This window comes from Strix aluco, chromosome 4 (assembly GCF_031877795.1).
Source record: "Strix aluco isolate bStrAlu1 chromosome 4, bStrAlu1.hap1, whole genome shotgun sequence".
Lineage (NCBI taxonomy): Eukaryota > Metazoa > Chordata > Aves > Strigiformes > Strigidae > Strix > Strix aluco.
In genome coordinates, this window is record NC_133934.1 from 31387800 (window position 1) to 31406484 (window position 18685).

At 42.1% G+C, this 18685-nt stretch overlaps 1 protein-coding gene across 21 annotated transcripts in view; it reads right to left on the reverse strand.

Moving 5' to 3' along the window:
* Positions 1-13327, reverse strand: part of CLOCK (clock circadian regulator) — a 66553-nt gene extending 53226 nt beyond the window's left edge. For 6 of the 21 annotated variants that reach the window (XM_074822585.1, XM_074822591.1, XM_074822569.1 and 3 more), the window contains exons 1-2: positions 12688-12821; positions 1752-1851 (exon numbers count right to left, since the gene is read on the reverse strand). The gene's annotated coding sequence lies outside the window, so the exon portion shown is untranslated. Of the gene's footprint in view, positions 1-1330; positions 1373-1751; positions 1852-2811; positions 2884-3872; positions 6000-8992; positions 9108-11662; positions 11981-12084; positions 12270-12687; positions 12822-13125 lie in introns of those variants that run through there. The other 15 variants (XM_074822589.1, XM_074822582.1, XM_074822584.1 and 12 more) reach the window with 13 other exon arrangements.
* Positions 13328-18685: the final 5358 nt, after the last annotated feature.

Genomic DNA, 18685 nt, shown 5'->3' on the forward strand with positions numbered 1-18685 from the left:
CCATAAGACGAACCTTAAACAAACTACTCTCTCTGTTCTGTGCTTCTCTTTGCATGACCATGGATGTACAGAATCATCAAGGTTGGAAAAGACCTTGAAGATCATCCAGTCCAACCATTAACCTAACACTGCCCGTTCTCAACTACACCATATCCCTAAGCGCTATGTCAACCCGACTCTTAAACACCTCCAGGGATGGGGACTCCACCACTGCCCTGGGCAGCCCATTCCAATGCCTAACAACCCGTTCTGTAATGAAATAATTCCTAACATCCAGTCTAAACCTTCCCTGGCACAACTTGAGGCCATTACCTCTTGTCTTTTTGTTTGACACTTGGTTAAAGAGACTCATCCCCAGTTCTCTGCAACCTCCTTTCAGGTAGTTGTAGAGGGTGATGAGGTCTCCCCTCAGCCTCCTCTTCTCCAGACTAAACAACCCCAGTTCCCTCAGCCATTCCTCGTACGACATGTGCTCCAGACCCTTCACCAGCTTCATTGCCCTTCTCTGGACACGCCCGAGTAATTCAATGTCCTTTTTGTAGTGAGGGGCCCAAAACTGAACACAGGAATCGAGGTGCGGCCTCACCAGCGCTGAGTACAGGGGTAAGATCACTTCCCTGTCCCTGCTGGCCACGCTATTTCTGATACAAGCCAGGATACCATTGGCCTTCTTGGCCACCTGGGCACACTGATGGCTCATGTTCAGCTGGCTGTCAATCAACACCCCCAGGTCTCTCTCTGACTGGCAGCTCTCCAGCCACTCCTCCCCAAGCCTGTAGCGCTGCTGGGGGTTGTTGTGGCCCAAGTGCAGCACCCGGCATTTGGCCTTATTGAAGCTCATACCGTTGGCCTTAGCCCATCGCTCCAGCCTGTCCAGATCTCTCTGCAGAGCCTCCCTACCCTCAAGCAGATCAACACTCCCACCCAACTGGGTGTCATCTGCAAACTTACTGAGGGTGCACTCGGATCCCCTCGTCTAGGTCATCAATAAAGATGTTAATCAGGAGTGGCCCCAAAACCGAGCCCTGGGGGACACCACTCGTGACCGGCTGCCAACTGGATTTAATTCCATTAACCACAATTCTTTGGGCCCGGCCATCCAGCCAGTTTTTTTACAAAGCAATCTGTAACCTTACTGTAAGGTAAAGACATGAACAAATCTTGCAATGATGAAAATCTGCACCTCCTGGCCCATCTTCAGCTGGATAGTACATAATGTCCAATCAAGGAAGTGGGGAGATGCAACTCTTTCACAAATAAGATGACATACTGTGAACAGAGATATTGCTACTTGAACTTATGCATTCTTTTGCTTTCCATATATTCTTACATCAATGGGGTGTTAAGACCATCTCCACTTTAACAAGAGCATCTGCAAAAAAAAACCCACCCACCCAAAAAAGCTGTGAGCATGGCTCATTCACTGCAACACATCCCTAGAAGAGAGATTAATTCAGTCTCCAGAAACCACAGGGCCAAACTAGCACACTTCGTTGCTGGGGACAGTGCCATCATGGCTTTTTTTTTTTTCCTTCTACTTTCCAAGGCAGCTCAGGTACAGTTAGTTCAATTGTTTCATTCCATGATCCATGGATGAAAGCTTATTAAAAGCTTAAGTTTATTCTTGCCCCCACACAACATTAATTTCAATCTCAAATTGAAGTGGAATGTCTACCTTGCCTGAGGTTGAAAAAGAGATGCTTCTGTTTAAAGCATTACTGTTCTAGTAGCAATAAAATCTACATACTTACTTAAATTACCTAGAAATGTATTGTGCCTTGTAGAGTGGGTGGATAGCATTAGTAGTCCAAATGTGATGTCATCTGAGCAAGTCTTCTTTGGCACAGTCTTCTGAAAAACAATAACAAAAAAACCCCACAGTTCTAACGATTAATCCATTCAAAACAACTTTTAGAGGTGAGCCTTTGATTGCTGCTCTCTGTTTTCTCTCCTGCCATTTCAGTCACGTTTTTTGTATCCCTAAACTGTCCACAATTTCACTTTCCAATTCCTCTATTCAGCATAATGAAGCAAATACACATGAAGGAGAACTTCAAAACTGCATACCACCTTTTACTTAGCTCTCACACTAAAAAAATCTGCAAGACAAATGCAACAGCCTAATGGTAACATTAAAGTTACAATTCTAACACTGCCTACAAAACGTTAATATTACAATTATCATATTACAATTGCTTTGTGGTATATTATGACCTTGCACAACACCAATAATACACCAAGCAAATTTCTGGAAAGAAAATACATCTGTGTATTATTCTGTATAATTCTGTGTATTATGATTCAAACAGGACATGTGATCTACCTCAGAACACAGTTTAAAACTCTCAGAGAACATGGCACACAACAGCATAAGAAAGACAAACATCTTCCCCTCACTAATGAAAAACTAATTTCAGTAAGCGGTACTGAGCAGAACCTAACTATACAACAGAGATTTCTATACACAAACACCCTACTTATGTCACAAAGAAATAGCTCCCTATCTAGCACAGATCACAAATTCTGTATTCCTACATACTGTGCTGTGTGTTAAATACGCATGTATCATTTTGGTCATCTAATCTCATTGCTGAAAAACCTGCTGAGAAAACTACTGCTAGTTATCACTGTTGATACTTTCTATTCAGTACTCCCATGTGGCAAAGTATATCCTTTAAGGTATACATAAATCTATTTCCATAAATTTATTTCCATAAATCATATGCAAGGATAGGCAGATTTCCTTTGACATAATAAAAAAAAGGAACTTCAAAACCCTTGTCCTTTACCACCTTGTCCCTCAGTACATACAACATAGAAAGAAGAAGCTGTCAAGCTGGGGAAGAAGAATGCCAATGTTTGAAGAACGTCTACTGGACAAGCCTAATGGGATAAGAAAGGGAGACCATTATCATCTACTTCTCTATTTTTCTATACAGTGAAATGAACTATTCTGATGTTAGAAATGAAAGGTTTGAATGAAATACTAGTATATAGATAAGAAATAGCAAACTATACTCTATGGAGCAGCAAAAGTGTCTAGGTGCCATTTTAAAAAACAATTTTTACAAGTTTATGAGAGATTATTTTTCATTTCTTATGCCAGCAATACAGAGATTAACATAACTCAATATAAATCAACAGCAAATTGAATTGTCCATGTAAAGGTAGTATCAGCTTAACTAAAATACTTTTGAAAAGCAATTTCAGTTATTTTAATGAAAAAAAGTTTGTGATCCTTTTGACTTAAAGTGGTAGTGCCTCAATTACCTTTGATGTTGGAGGCTTCTATAGCCCCACCTCAATTGTGCTGAAACTCATAAGAAGTCCTCCAGTTTATACAGAAACTGGGTGTAATAGGAGGTAGCAACAGAGCAACATGAATGCCTGAGATTGAATTTTCAGGTACAGTTGCCTGTTGTTTTGCCTTTAACTTTAAAAGTAAGTTAAATCAACAGCTAAATTTCTTAAGGGGTTAAAAAAAATTCTCAGTACTAGAATTTGTGTCCTGACTTTCCTGTCAAACCGATCAAAACAGCACATTCTCAAGTACTTTTCCTGTCTCATCTTTTTTCTTCATAAAAGCCAAACCCATCATCATAATTTGTAAGTTTCTACATATCTGTTTCCTGCCCCATTTTCTAACACCTCCTAGTTACTCTTCACCTTGATTCAGACTGCTCTTCTGATTTTATTATGCTTTCCAGATCCTGCAAAGTAACACATTTTCCCTCTTTTCCTCCAAATCCCTATACTATTTGGACTTCCTTTACACTGTCTTTTGCTTCCATATTCTCATCTTCTTCCTTGCTGATCTACCTTATTCTGTTCTTAAAAATGACAACTTGTTTAATTCACTCACTATGACTCACTTATTCATTTGAATCCTTGTCCCCCTTTCTGAGGTCATTCTCATTTTCTATGTCAGTGAAATTCAGATCACAAGCTCTTCAAGGCTGGAACTGTATCTTATTATCTATGAAACATCATGAAAAGCTTTAGTGCAGCACAAAATGTTTAACTAATGCTTCTGAGATGGAAAAAAAATGAAAAACACTAAAGTACAGTATTTTAACAACAAAAACATTTTCAGAAAACATATTTTAAGCAAAAATGCTGAGATGTTAGAGAGTTATCATTGGAACTACCATACTAGTTCCAAACTCGAGTTTCATCCTCAACCATGCAACTGCTAGTAGTAGCTTGATTACATATAATGAATGTTGCTCCTGTGGATGGCAAGAAAAACTATTAAATCACATTACTACATTAAAATTGGCAGCAAGGAAAGTGTGTATGTGTGTGTGGGAGAACCTGCATTCCTATTCTGACAGTTCTTGGAAGCTGTGATTCATGCTGCTACTTGCTTTTCTACTCACAGTCAGAGGAAAATCCTGTTTCCTTTAGAATATTTGTTGTTACTATGAAAACTACTTTAAAATAAGCACAAGTCAAAGTCACCGAAGTATTTTGCAGCCCATTATGATATTTTAAACCTGAAGTATTTTAATACTTGAAGTTAATGAATGAAAATTTCTGATTACTATAACATTTGTGTTGAATATGTTGGTTACTGAAGGCTTGAAAAGTATATCTGATGTTATTAAGTAGGGAATTCTCCAGTAACAAAAGTAGCAAGCTAATGAAGTTTTCTTCACTTTCACCATTACTAAGTCTATGAGAAGTTTCTCTAAACCTATCAGCAGGACACACTACAATTCTCCACCGAGAGTTGATAAAATCTTACAAGTTGAACATAATGAGGCAAATTTCAGTCTGCAGTTTATCATGACTAAAGTGTAATGCAAATATAGGCAAGACAGGAAAGAAACAGAGAAATGTCATTCTAGACAGAAGTCCAGCTCCTCCTGCTTTTCAATTAATTAACCCCATGTTACAAGACAGAGGAGTGGGCTTACAGGAGATACTATCTTTTGTTCTTATGCTGAGAGAAAAATCTTATTCTTTGGCTATTAGTGGACATATTTCATACAGTAAATAGTATAAACAGAAATTTTTAGATGGCACCCTTTCAGCTTTATCTCTTCACTATTTAAAAGCACTTATTTGCCATGGCCTTTAAAAGGAAAAGTCTGATTTCTTAAGCTTAAATTACACTTTCTTTTACTCTTTACTACTGAAAGCCAGGTCTAAGTTCTAGCCTTTTCAAAGACATACACCAAAAGCATTTTTTTTCCCCATAACAATGGGAAAATATGAATTTAATCACAGCTTAAAGCTATTCTTTGAACTTCAGGATTTATTTTACATACTAAACCAAACTAAGAGTCAGGCAACCCTGCAGTCTGCAAAACATAGTATCATCTAATTCCAATCAGGACAGTAATTCCCTGGTTAATGGTCAAAATATCTTTTGCCAGTTTATCATTAGCAAGTTCTTCAGTGGGCAGTAAAGCACAGTTCTGATAGCTCTCTATCCCACCATGAAAAGCCAACTTCCCTCCTGTCATCCCTCTGACTCACACAATACTCTCAGTCCCCATCCCCTTCCAAAGCAGTCCAATGTTCTGCCTGTCTCCTCAAGCCCCGTTGGCACATCCAACCATGTCCTGTTCTCCTACCCAACACAGACCCAGCATGTGCTGAAAAAAACAGGTCAGTACCAAACTTGCATTGCATTCTCTCTCTCTCCAAAGAGAGCGTAGTGACACATGTTTCTCTACCCAGTTTGTCTATTTTCCCAAAACCTGTAGGAACATTACAGTCTGAGATTTCTATCCCTCCTACAAACGTGGTCGCAATTGGTCAATGATTTCAAAAACTACTGGCGAATACGTAAGGAAAGAATGAGAGAAAACAAGGAAAAAGCATAAATCACGTTTTCTTAGGAAATCAGGCTTAAAAAAGGCAACTCCCTACAGCTTTTAATGGAGAAAATGTCATGGTTGTTTACTGAGCCAAGGGAAATAAGCAGATTTTGGCAAAACATTTTCCAATTTCTCTGACTTTTTACAACTTCACACTTAGGTTTCAAATATACCTTTAGCGGACTAAGGACTAGGAAAGTTACTCCATGTAACAAGACAGTTTTCTCCCTAATATATCTTGAAGCTTTTGGATGATTGATGAAAATCCAAACCTTTGACACTTTCCTAACAAGATTCATTAGAAAATTTACAAACCTTCTACCTTACCACACCAGCAGGAGTTTACCCTCTCTGAATTCACAACTACCTTCTCACCAGCAGCTACCAAACTGATGGAATATTATTCTGTCAGGGTGCCTGTCGGTAACAGCCACAACTCAAAAGGTAAAAGCCAGTCTCTGGATTTTTTTTTTTTAAACTCTGGCATGTTTAATTATATTAAACATGCAATGAAATAGTCAAACACATCAAATGCTCTTAAATGCCAGAAACTAGTACTTACTGTCTCATTAGAAACTTTAGTCAAATGTAAAAATGGTGACTTATGTTTTATTTACAACAGCAGCATTCTCAAAATTGGAAATATGAAATCAGCTATATTAACACAATTTACTTTGAAGTATCCTTTTTTATTAGGCAGCTTAGTATCTCGTACTCTCATTCTCTAAGATCATAATTTAATATGTAAAAATAAATATTTCCTCAAGACTTCTAATGTAGACGTTAGGAAATTCACACATTAACTTTCCTCCCTCCTACAAGAGCCACTTGTTACAGGCTGGCCTGCCTCCTCTTATGTTCATGAAAGCTTGCCCTGATGGTATTTAAAAGAAAGTGCTGGAACTTTCTGGATATCTACCAGTTCAGCAGATAATGAAATGCTTATGGGATCTGAGATCATCTTTCTGCAGGATAGATTGAGACATACTCACAAACCTGTGGAGCTGCAAACGAAAAACTCTTGTAGACAATGCTGTTAGCAACACTATATCCTCCTATAAAGCACTTAAAATTCAGACATCATGCTTGGATGATCACTCTGTTCCCAGTTACTCCTTCTCTTCCAAGTGTCCCACAGCAACACCACTACCACGCAATGAGTTAGCAATTAAGTTCTGCTGCCTGCTTTGGCTGTAATAGTCAATACTACCCCAAAGTATAGTCTTGATTAAAACAGATTATCAGCATGGCACAAAAAGGGGATTTCATACAACAGGATCCACAATGCTAAAGTACCAAAGCCAGGAAGAGTTGCATTGCTCAGCAAGACTTTTGAAAAAGTTAGTAGAGATGAAAAACATAAAGGTAACCAGTGAACACAATATTATGCCTTCACCTGTTTCTGAAGGCCTACGACACGACACAAGTGACATTAGTACTCACAATCCTGGCCCTGTACTTGACATACACAGCTAAGCTTTTCCCATCAACAGCAAAAGGACACAGATGTGCTCTCATTTTGTCCAGCAGCACAGGGTTACAGCAAAGTAAACTGGAACAGAGAAATCCGGAAGCCAATCTCTAGTCTGCCAGAAGGGATTCAAACCATAATCTCTCAGCAGGCTCCATGCTGCACTGGGAAGATGGATCCACTCATAACTTCTCATTTCAGTGGCAATCTTCGGGGGGGGTGGGGGGGAGCTTTGCTGGACAGAGCAGTACCAGCAGTGTGCATGCATCTCTAGGGAGAAGGGCACCCAAATGAGAGAGATGAGTCCTGCTTTCCAGTTCTCTAATGGCATTTAAAATTTTAAATGGAAGAAAATACAAAATAGTTTTTGGATCATAGGCCAGAACACAGGTACTCACCTCCTTTTTCTTCAATAACTGGCCTAGTGTCTCTCTTTGACCCAATTAGACATTAATCATCTTGTACAAAAGGAAAAGTGGATTTTTAGGGCTTGGGGTTTTTTTAAAGGAGACGATCAACAAAGCCTCTTCCTCCTCACCCCTTTGTGTTTCTGAACAAAAGGGAGAGTCACCACAGGGTTTTGGTCTCAGTCCAATCCCATAGGTGTGCCTGAGGTGTGGTTTGAACATGTCTTTGGACAACCAAATGCCTAATCTACAGATTGCCTAATTTATGAACAGTAAACAGATTTAGATGCCAAGATGCTCAGTTGTGACAAGATTACAGAAGATCTGAGTAAGAACAAAACTTTAAGGCATTTAGAAAACTTTACTAGTGAAAACCTAGAGGCCTGTAAAATTTAGTCAACACATAGCTACAATTTTATCTGGGGCTAGACACCCAAAATCCATGTAAATCACAGTTTTGACTCCTCTATATTACTTTATGGATCTGGCCATATATCAAAATAACATACATCAGAAACCTTCTCAGAGATACTGCAGATATCCTTTTTAAGGAACTCTAAAAGGACCTCTACAGAAGAACAAGGCCACATATATTTATTTTAAAAATCCACTTTAAATTGATCTTACTCCAGGAACTGTTTTCTTCTGTTTCAGCATAAGCATAATAGTCTAGCACCATTCATCTTGTGGTACCAGGCTGTCATTATGGGTAAAATGATATTAGCTTCAAAACCAAAGCTTTCTCACATACTTTTAAGCATTTAAGTAGGCACATTTGTGTCTAATTTGGCTACATTTTTATCATGAAGATGAGGAATGCCCATAGTATCTAATAAACTTCATAAGCTTCACTCTCTAAATATAAGTCTTTATCTGTCTTCAATCTCATAGGTATATCTAATTTTTAAGGATCTGTATTAAATAAAATATTAATATACTAATGACGATTTTATAATGTATTCAGCGATGCTCCTCAGAACATCAGTGCAAAATAAGAAAACTAATTCAGTGATTTTAATGACAAAATGTAACAGCTGGAAAGAGTCCAAAGTGTGCAACACTAAACTGCTGAAAGAATCTGAGAAGCCTTGTTGCTTCCACATAATAATAAATATATGACAACCACAGAGCACTGAAACATTTGACATATATGATTACATATTCTGAAAGCGGCTATAATTAAGAATTTATATTATACACAGAAAGTACGGCAAGAGAATATTAAGACTATAAAATTAAACACTCAGGCATGAGGTATGCCAAAATTAAAGTGGCTTTTGCATTACAAAGGAATTTTGTGGCAGCAGTAAGGGTTGAGAATTCAATCCTTCAGGGCAGCACACAGCTGCATTAACCATGAGTCTCCTTCCTCTTCCGTGATTTTGCATTTCACATCTTCTCCTGCAAGAAATGAACAGGGGAATGTGCAACAAATAGTTTCAAAGTAATCCAGACCCTCATTAACTGAGTTAACAAAATAACCAGCTGCAATAGTAAGGTGTTTTCCCCAGGTGGACCACCCACAGAGGTGAAGGAGATACCTTCCCCATGGATATAGCCGAATCTGCTTGTGCCAGTGACATTGAGACACTGGAATCTTTCATTTCCGACTCTGCTACATGACTGAAGGTGTGCTTCCTATATCTCTTTATTCTGAAAGACCACTAAATTCAAAATAATAATGCAAATACTACTAATAATTCAGTATTAGTAGAAGATGAGAGAGACAGTTGAATGGTTTGGCCACTCTGTCTGTAGTCTCAGATATTTTTTTCCCCTTACGGAGATAAAGCTACCTTAAAGGAGCTACTGTTCTCCCAGCAGACTGGCGACTCTCTGCTGTTCTTGTGCCACCCCTCTTGTGCCAGTACAGCTTTCTACAGGGTGAACCAGCTCAATTAATGTAAAAGGTTAAAAAAGCTTTGCAAAATACATAAATAGAAGGTAAGAATGGCACGAACAACTACTACTGTGTGCTACCTAACTGTCTATTAATACAATCTATCCTCAGAAACATTTCTAGATCTGCTTTATCATCCGGCCTTTACAATTTCTAGCAGTCATATGGAAACTAGTACTTAAGCTGAAACACTAAAATGAACTTTTCTTCAAACATCTACCAAAGCCTTTTCCTCAAAAAAACCTAACTCATTACAATGCAATGAAAAAGAAGGCACCTTAGCTGTAATTCCACTTCTTCCTAATTATATTGTGTGTTTTGTATTAAAAACTGTATTAGGGTACTAATTTTCTGCTCTAAGAGAAGAACTATCCATATTCCTCAATCTGCAATATTAGGCTGAAGCTGTGAGGCTTTAGACAGAAAATTATACATATCTCCTGAAGGGATGCATAGCTAAAAAAGGAACTGTTTTCAAATGATGAAATTACCTAGAGAAGAAATTCACAACTATTCTCAACACAATTCTACTTTTTTTAGTAAAAAATTCACAACTTTTCAAGTTGATAGAAACATTTCATATAAAGAACATGTGGGGAAGATGGGAGTCAATATCTCTACTACTAATTTATATCTTCAACTTTTCACACAAATTTAGAATAGGGCCAAAAAAAAAATAGCAAAAGCTCAAAGCTCTTGAAAGCAGCAACTTCCTTGGCAAGACCAATCCATCCATGAAGATTCATGACTTCAGTGAAATTCTATACTAACAAGATAATTAAGCAACAGTACCAATTAAATTTAAAGTAATTACCGCTCAGTTTTTAAATTGCTGAGTACAAAAAGAGTAAAATTAGCTACAACAGAGTTTATGGAGTCCTTAGAGCATTATTAAAGAAAACAAACTCTGCTTTCCTTGCATCCTTTTATTATACCTATGTGTGCTAAATTTTTCTATGCAAGAACACGAAGCGGAAGAAATAAAGAACAAGACATGGCTGAATGACATCTTAAACTATTAAATATCAACCCAGGAGTTATTTTTTTCCTGTTTGGACTGTTTCTTGAGAAGAGGTAACTCTTGCCTAACCAACAAAATTCTCAGACCTTAAAAACACTAGCACCTACATTCAACCAAAAAAACCCCAACCCAAACATGTAATGTTTGGTAATCTGAAAGCACTGTCTGTAACAGTTTTGAGAAAGTATCTTAAATGGATATATATGAAAATCAAGAGTTTATTAAAAAAAAATTTGCAGTTACTTGTCCTGTCAAGTAGAATTAATTTCTTGTAACAATCAAATAGTGTCTAATTTCAAATAACAGGCCAAAACCCACAGATATTCACAGACAAAATCAACTTTATTCCTGTAAGATTGAACAGTATGAAACAACTGCAACTGCTCATATTGAACTTTGCCAGGGCTACCACAGTTGAGGTGTATTTCTCAAGTACTTCTTTCACTAGAGTATTTGCTTAAACAATCCTTTTGCCTTCTGGCATACCTGTCACCCAGAGAAATGATCTAGGTTAAATATAACTACATTAAAAAAAAGGTAGTTAATTTTAACCTGGACCATTTCCCCAACCCAGTTATGGGACAGGGTGCCATGGACCGTTGTGCTGGCACAGCTGAGGGTGGCAGCAAAGAGGTGAGAGCTGGGAGCAAGGAACAGACAGGCCTGTTTAAGTCAACACCGCCACCAAAAGCACTGCTTGTCAAACTATGTCATCAAAAAAATACTTACTTCAAGGATTTAGAGGATCAAGATCTCTGATCAGTCACTCTGTCTCTACATGCCACTTCATATCCCAGTTAGAACTATATCTGACTTTCCTTGTGCCTTTTAGTAGGTCAACTTTTAACATGTACATGAAAACAACAGCCTTATAAAAATCTCCCTACAAATACATTTGATTCGTTTACAAGCACTCCTCCTCATGAAAAAAAACATTTCAAATTTATATCCAGGCCTGAAGTACCAGGAATTTGAAAGTGAAGCCAACCGAAAATCCCAATCTACCTTAACAGAAACACAAAAATGAAGTACCACAGATTTCCAGTCCCTCTTGGTCGTATTTCACACACGCATGGAGTATCTGACACACTGATTTTAAGGATGCACGTAAGTCGGGAGAGGACTGGAGGCTACCGAGAAGTCCTCACGTTTAGGAGCACGAATGCGTTGTAGGCACCGCCATAAAGTTATCGGTAGGAAAAACCAAAATAAGCCCACGAAGCGCGTACTCAACCCGGTACCCCGCAGCTCCAGTCCACCTGCCGCAGGGAGACTGGGCCCCGCAGGAGCGCCGGGCTCCCTCCAAGCGCCCGGAGCCCCGGGCCCCGCACAGCCGTCCCGCCTCGGGGAGGGCCCGGCGGCCCGGCCGTCTCCTCACGACCCAGCCGCCGGGCGGGCACCTACCGCCACGGCCCCCGCCTGCCCGCCGCGTAAACACCGCCCCCCCCCCCGCTCACCGCGCTGTGCGGAGCCGCCGCGGAGAAGCTCCCCCACGCGTGGGGCAGCGGGGGCGGCCGGGCCCCTCCAGCACCCGCGAGACGAGCCGCCCCACAGCGGGCAGCGGACGTGCCCCGGGGAGAGGCGCCGCCCGCGGCTCTACCCGCCCCACCGCCGAGGGGCCGGCGGCGGCGGCTCGGCGCGGTTCCGCACGGCCCGGCCCGGCGGCGGGGGATGCCGGGGAGTGCCGCGGCCGCCCTGCCTGCGCGCAGCCCGGGCGGCGGGGGCGGGAGCGGCGCGGGCGGGCGCTGGGCCAGGCGGGCAGGGCTCCAAACGTGCCCGGGAGTTGTGACAGGAGCAAAGTGGGTCACCGGGCCTAGCGGGTGCCCCGCGAGCGCCCCCCGCCCCCGGCGGCGGCCGCCCCCGCCCGCGCCCTGCCCAAGGGCAGCCGCTGCCCGCCCCGCGCGCCGCCGCTGCCCCGGCGGCGGGGGACCCGCCAGCGCTGTCAAACTTTAACGACTCCCCCCTGCGCCGTCCCCGCTCCCCCCCGCCGACGCCGCCGCCGCCGCCGCAGTCGGGCCCGGCGGAGCCACCCGCCCCGCCCCGCCGCGCGCGCTCCTCACCCGGCGCCGCACGGCCGCTGCCCGCCCGACCTCTCCCGGCGAGAGCCGCTCCCTGCGCGCAGCCCCGAGCCCGCCGCCGCCGGCACAGAGCCTCCTCCAGCGGCAGCACCAGCAGCCGGGCCCGGGAGTCCCTCCCGCCGGCCGCGCCTGCGCCGCCCGAGCCCGCCGCCGGCAGCCGCGGCGCCTCGCGCCACCGCGCGTGCGCTAAGGCGCACTGCAACCGCAGCACCACGGCCCCTCGCGCGGGGCCGCCGCCGCCGCGCATGCGCAAGCGCGGCGGCGGCGGCCGGGGAGGGGATCCCCGCTCTCCCCCCGCCTCTCCGCGCATGCGCGCCCGCCCGCCGGGAGCCGACCGGGCCGCGAGCGGCTGGGCACGGGGGCGCCCGCGCAGGCGCCGTGCGCGCCGCGCCTCGCTGACCTCGGTTCACCTCGCCTCACCTCACCCCGCTCCGCTCGGGGAGGAAATGGCGGCGGCCGCGCTACCGAGCGGGGCGGGGGCCTTCGGCCGCCGGGGGCGGCGCTCCTGCGGGGTCGCGGCCGGGTGCCTCGGCGTCGGGGAAGCCCGACTTGGCGAGACCCGGCGCGGTCACGTCTCCGGCTCGGAGCTCGCCCGGTCGCTGGGCTGATGGTGGCCGGGCTGCGAGGTGGGGAGCCGGGAGCGGGGACGGTGCCTGGCCACGCTCCGCCTCCGAGCGGCGGCGCCGTGGGAAGCCGCGAGCGCGGGTGCCTTGCGGCGCGGCCGGGGTGGCCCGGCGGTCGGAGCCGCTGCCGCCGCAGCCAGGCGCATTGCTGCGGGGCTTGTTTTGCAGGTGGGCGCCGAGCCCGGGGAGAGCGTCCCGCGGGACCGAGGCGCTTCCCTACTGAAACGGTAAACCTGGTGCAGAGCCCCGTGCCGGGCGGCGCCCGAACGTATGACACGGTCCCCGGTCATAAGTTCATCCCCAGAGGGGAGTAAGCAGCATCTCGGATGCTCTCCGGGAATAGACGTGCCACCACAAGTTATTTAGGGATACAAGCCACCCGTCCTGGCGGTGGTTTCTTTGGTCGGTGTGCGTGAACTGGTAAAGCTTAGGGGAGTGGCAGAGAACACAGGTGACTGTCTGAGTCATTTTGGCTGCGTACAATGCTTTTAATACCAGTTTTATAAAGCAGTCTTACCTAACGTTAAAAATAAGAAATGAGCCTAACCGAGTTTAAAATTTCAACACCTAATAAAATCCTGTAACTTTTAAAATACTGCACTAATACGGTTTGTACAATTTGTGTTGTACAGTACTAACGCTGGCTGTTGAGGTCTGAGACATTTCTGGTCCATCAAACTGATGGAAGGCTCACAGCAGGCAAGTTTCCTGCTTTCGGACTGAAAAGCAGCAATTTAAGTCCACTCCTGTTTGGGGGTTTCTTTTTGTGTGACTGCAAGGTTTTCCTGAACTTGATAAACTGAAGTGCCCTGTGTGGGGTTTAAGTATTTTTGTTAGGCAGACTACACTGTGATGAGGCATAGATTTGTTAAGAAAATGTATCATTTCAGGACAGGAAGACACAGCCCTAGTAGGAGTTTGCAGGACTATCACTGATAATGAACGTTAGTGTTCTTGTGTTTGTGTGTTGGTAAAGCTTATAAAAACTGTGAGGTGTGCCTGTATTACTGACTTTGCAGAGAAAGTTGTGTAATAGCCCAGCTAATAAACACAAACAGCGTCAGGTATCAGAGTTAATCAGAGATGACTGATACCGCAGAGTTTTTATGTACAGCTGTAACGGATTCCAGCCATGCTGCCTACTGCAGGACTGGAATATGCTTAAATGTGCACTGATTATGTTAGCATAAACCTGTTCTGCATGCAGCAGAACATGGCAGCAAACTGTTTTCTGTAAAGTAAAACACTGCTCAATGGTAATAGTATGTAAATATTCCCAGTTTTCTTTCTCGATTACAAGGATGTTTATTTTCAGTTGATCTAAACAGCATTATATCTAAAAGTATAATGACAAATGTGTATCTATAGAAGCTTACTTAGTGTTTGTGTCTGGAATGAAGTAAAGAACTTAACTTGGTTGCAAAATCTCGTGGATTTTTCTTTCTGGATTACTTATCAGGTAGATAAGTTTCTCCGTTTGATTTACCTTGTGACCAAAGTCTTATGCAAAGATATTGCAGGGACAGGAACCTCTTTAGCAGTAATGCTTCTAAAGAGCTAACCGTGAGCTCAGTTTTTCCACTGGAAGAATTTTAAAAAGCGTTGGTAAAACCACTTATTGTTACTTACTGATTCATAATACTGTTTCTAGCTTTCAGTTGAGGAATATGTGATATAAACAAAACTAATCATTTCATTAGTCATGCAAAGGATAATGTTCCTATGATGAAATGTAGTAAAGATAACAGGATACACTAGGAATGGAAGATCCAGGAGAAAATGCAGGAATATTTTCAACAAAAATGTGTAATTACCAGAACTAGAATATGGCCAGGAAATCAGGAGGCTAAAAATAGCACCAAGCTGTATGTATCAAATTTGCCACAAGATCTTTAGTAACCAGTACTAGTTTTTCAGAAAAGCAAAGTAGAGATATTGTACTGTCTCTCTTCACGGGCGCATGTATGGGAGCGTTAACACCTACCTGCTGCAGTGTGGCAGTAGCAAATTACTCTTTGTGGCTTGCACAACTTGGGATTTGAAAAGATCAAAACAGGTATCACAGCTGTGGAGATGACACACATTTGCATTTCCTGCCAAAGTTATGGCCTTACCAAGGTCATTTTTTTTAATGCTGCTTCTCATCTGAAAGTGTTTTAAAGGCTCCTGGGGGAACAGGACAGAAAGTTTGGAAATGGTGTGGTGGTTTTGTGAAACTTCTCCACTTAGAAATACTATTTTCCTGGCTCTTACTGTCAATGTGAGTTTGCTCTGGTGTGTAATGATAGTTTTATTTCACTCACAACGGTTACATGAGAGCCAACATATTTTTCAGACATTGTCAAATTATGAGCAGCAAGTCTCTTGTGAATTATTGAGTGATGGGACTAGATTGGGCCAGAAATGCAGAAATTTCCAGTGCACTTTCATTAACTATAGCCATATTTCTTACAGAACTGTCATCACCATGATACAGTTCATGAGCCATAGAAAAATCCTCTGCTCAGAATGTTCCTTTTTGATCCTCACTGGCATTGAAAGAGATCTGTTTGAGGAAGATCATTTTGAAACTAAATTTCACATCACTCCAGAATACTAAAATTGGTGGATTTAACAAAGATGCTGACTTGAAAGCCTGTCACAATCTACATAATCCTTGTAAAGCAAGGTTGACTAACAGTCATTCCTAGACACTTTCCTTACAAATGGTGTAACTGACCAAGAATCATCTGCTTTTAACCTGCAGATTCCCTTGGATTTTGCTGCTGCTATGTCACATCTGATGTCTGTAATCATCGCATGGTCCCTTCGCTTGGTCAAAATCAGGGTCACCGGAGGGGAGGTTTGGCCCTTTCCTGTCATATCTAACAACATAGGCCCGTTACTTCCCATGTGACAACACGAGCATTTGGACAGTGGTGTGTTGTGCTTGTGTACCCCACGGCAACCACAGCAGCAGGAGGGAGGCTCACTGCTAAGAGGGAGCGGGTGGTAATACTCCTCTTCTAGCAGCCAATGCTGATATTCACCCGAAGTGACTGTACAGTCATATCTAAGGTCACTGATGACCTATTTACACTTAAAACTACTAGTTAGCTTTCTAGTTTGAAATGGCAGATAAGCCATTATCTCTGACAGGCATCTACCAGTTATCTCTCTGAATCTGCAGAACAGAAGTTTCTGGAACTGGTATCTGCCAGTAGGTATCTACTAAAAGCACAGCTGTATCCTACTGGGTGAAAAAAAAATGGCTAATGTTAATTTTCTTGTTCATGGGTATCTACATGCCAAGTGGTGTGAGCTGCTTCTGTTTCATTTTTCTTTCTGCATCCTGATGCTATAAACCATGTCAACTGTGTATAACTAAATCTTTATTAGCACATTAAGATTGTTTTTTTTATGAGCAGTCACTGGAAAAATAACATTAATTCTATACAGTTTGGTTTACTAGTCATAGTAAATATGCTGAATCAGGAGCATGGTCCTTCATTCACTCATGTAGTTTTGCTACAGTTGTACTGTAAACTATTTTGTGTTAGGAAGGAACAACTGATCCAACTGTCAGTATTCTAAAATAGTGGGAAGATTATCCTTGGCACTGGAGAAAAATCTTGAACTCCTGTCAAACAAATGGAACTGTTAGTCAATGGGTTCAGGGCCAAATCCTGATATTATATTGCTATACACATCGTCTTTGGGTCACCTTTTCAGTGGGGGGAACTGAGAAGGTACTTAGAGCAGAGTTCCACTACAGCCATTTCACTGAGAATTAAAGTGTCTTGCACACACATGCTGGGTAAAAGGAGGAAGAAAGTATGGATTAGATCCCATCAGCTAATACCCGCCCCCTCCCATTCCATTTAAGATGAGTTTGTGTGAAATAAATAGACAATCCAGGCTCTCAGTGTCAGTGACAACCATCTACATGTATCTAAAGGCAAGCATGGCTTTCATTTACCACATCAATTATCTTCCACAAATCAAAATCAAAAAGTATACATGTGAAACAAAAGTGCTTTTTTTTTAAAAAAAAAAATTGTTTCAGGCTCACCAAAGGAGTAAAAAACTATTTGAGCAACGGATTATCTGCATTAATATTTTCTCAATATGTGGCTTCATCACATCACTGCTCTTTATATTTGCATCTTCATATTTCGCACTAACAGTGCGATCATATTCATAATGTCCTTTTTGGGGTTTTCTTCTAAGTTGGTTTCTATTGCTCCAACTTCTGCTAGTTTCCATTCAAGCTCTGTGAAAACAAATTACAATTTATTCCAACAATTGAAATAAATTCTCACTTATTATTAAAGATCAAGCTCCATCTCAACAACAGCAAAAAATAGGGGCATCCTTGCAACAACCCAGCTTTATCTCAGTAAAATGTGTAACCGTGAAATTGCAAAATACCCATGTTTATCCAATATTCTTACAACATAAATGAATTCTTTGCTTTTTGTAGACTTTTTTCTACAAAAATAATCAAAAACCTTTTCCACCTTTAAGCAGTGATCTTTAGATCTAATGATTACAAACAAAATAAAATTTTCTGTAACATGAATTATTTAAAAATGTTTCTCATACCTACCACTTTAAGATATATTCCCCCCCATTCAGCTACTCCAACAAACCTGCCTTTTATTTCACCAGTTTTATATAAAGTATTGTGGGTAAACATCTGTCATGGTAATTTGGAATGCAGCTGTTTACAATGGCTTTGAGAAACTTGACTTCTGGAAGATTTTTGGCTAGCAAGCTGAGATGTTCGTTAACCAGTAAACACACTGGGATGCTAGAAAAGAGTAAGTATGATGACACCTTCAGTGTAAATGTTTTGTAAAATAACTGAAGTTATTAAAAATAAAGCCCTTGAAGAATAAATGTACCTTTTCCTATAGTCTGCTTCTATGTTCATTTGTTTTAAGAACTGCACCACAAATTTTATTTAGCCTCTTCTAAGATCATTGTGATTTAAAGAGCTGTCCAACTAACAATACATAATAGGCATGGTCTATAATATGTCAATAAAGCTACCAGACGCTTCAAGCATTGTACCTCAATTTTGTTCTCCACCAAGATTTTGAAACTCATTTTGTCCATTTAGTGTAGTTTAAATGAGATTTTTTAGTCTGTAATATACATTTTACTTTAATTTATTTGAACTGGCTGTCACTTTAACACTTAATTACTTCTTCATTCTTTTAGTAAAATCCAAGTAACATCAGAGAAACTGTTACATAGTTGTATTACCACCACAGGCCTGTTCATTACTTTCATAGCTACTATTTGCAGTACAATCACTATATAAGCCTCAGTAAAAAAAAACCGCACACAAAAAAAACCCAAAACCAACGGGG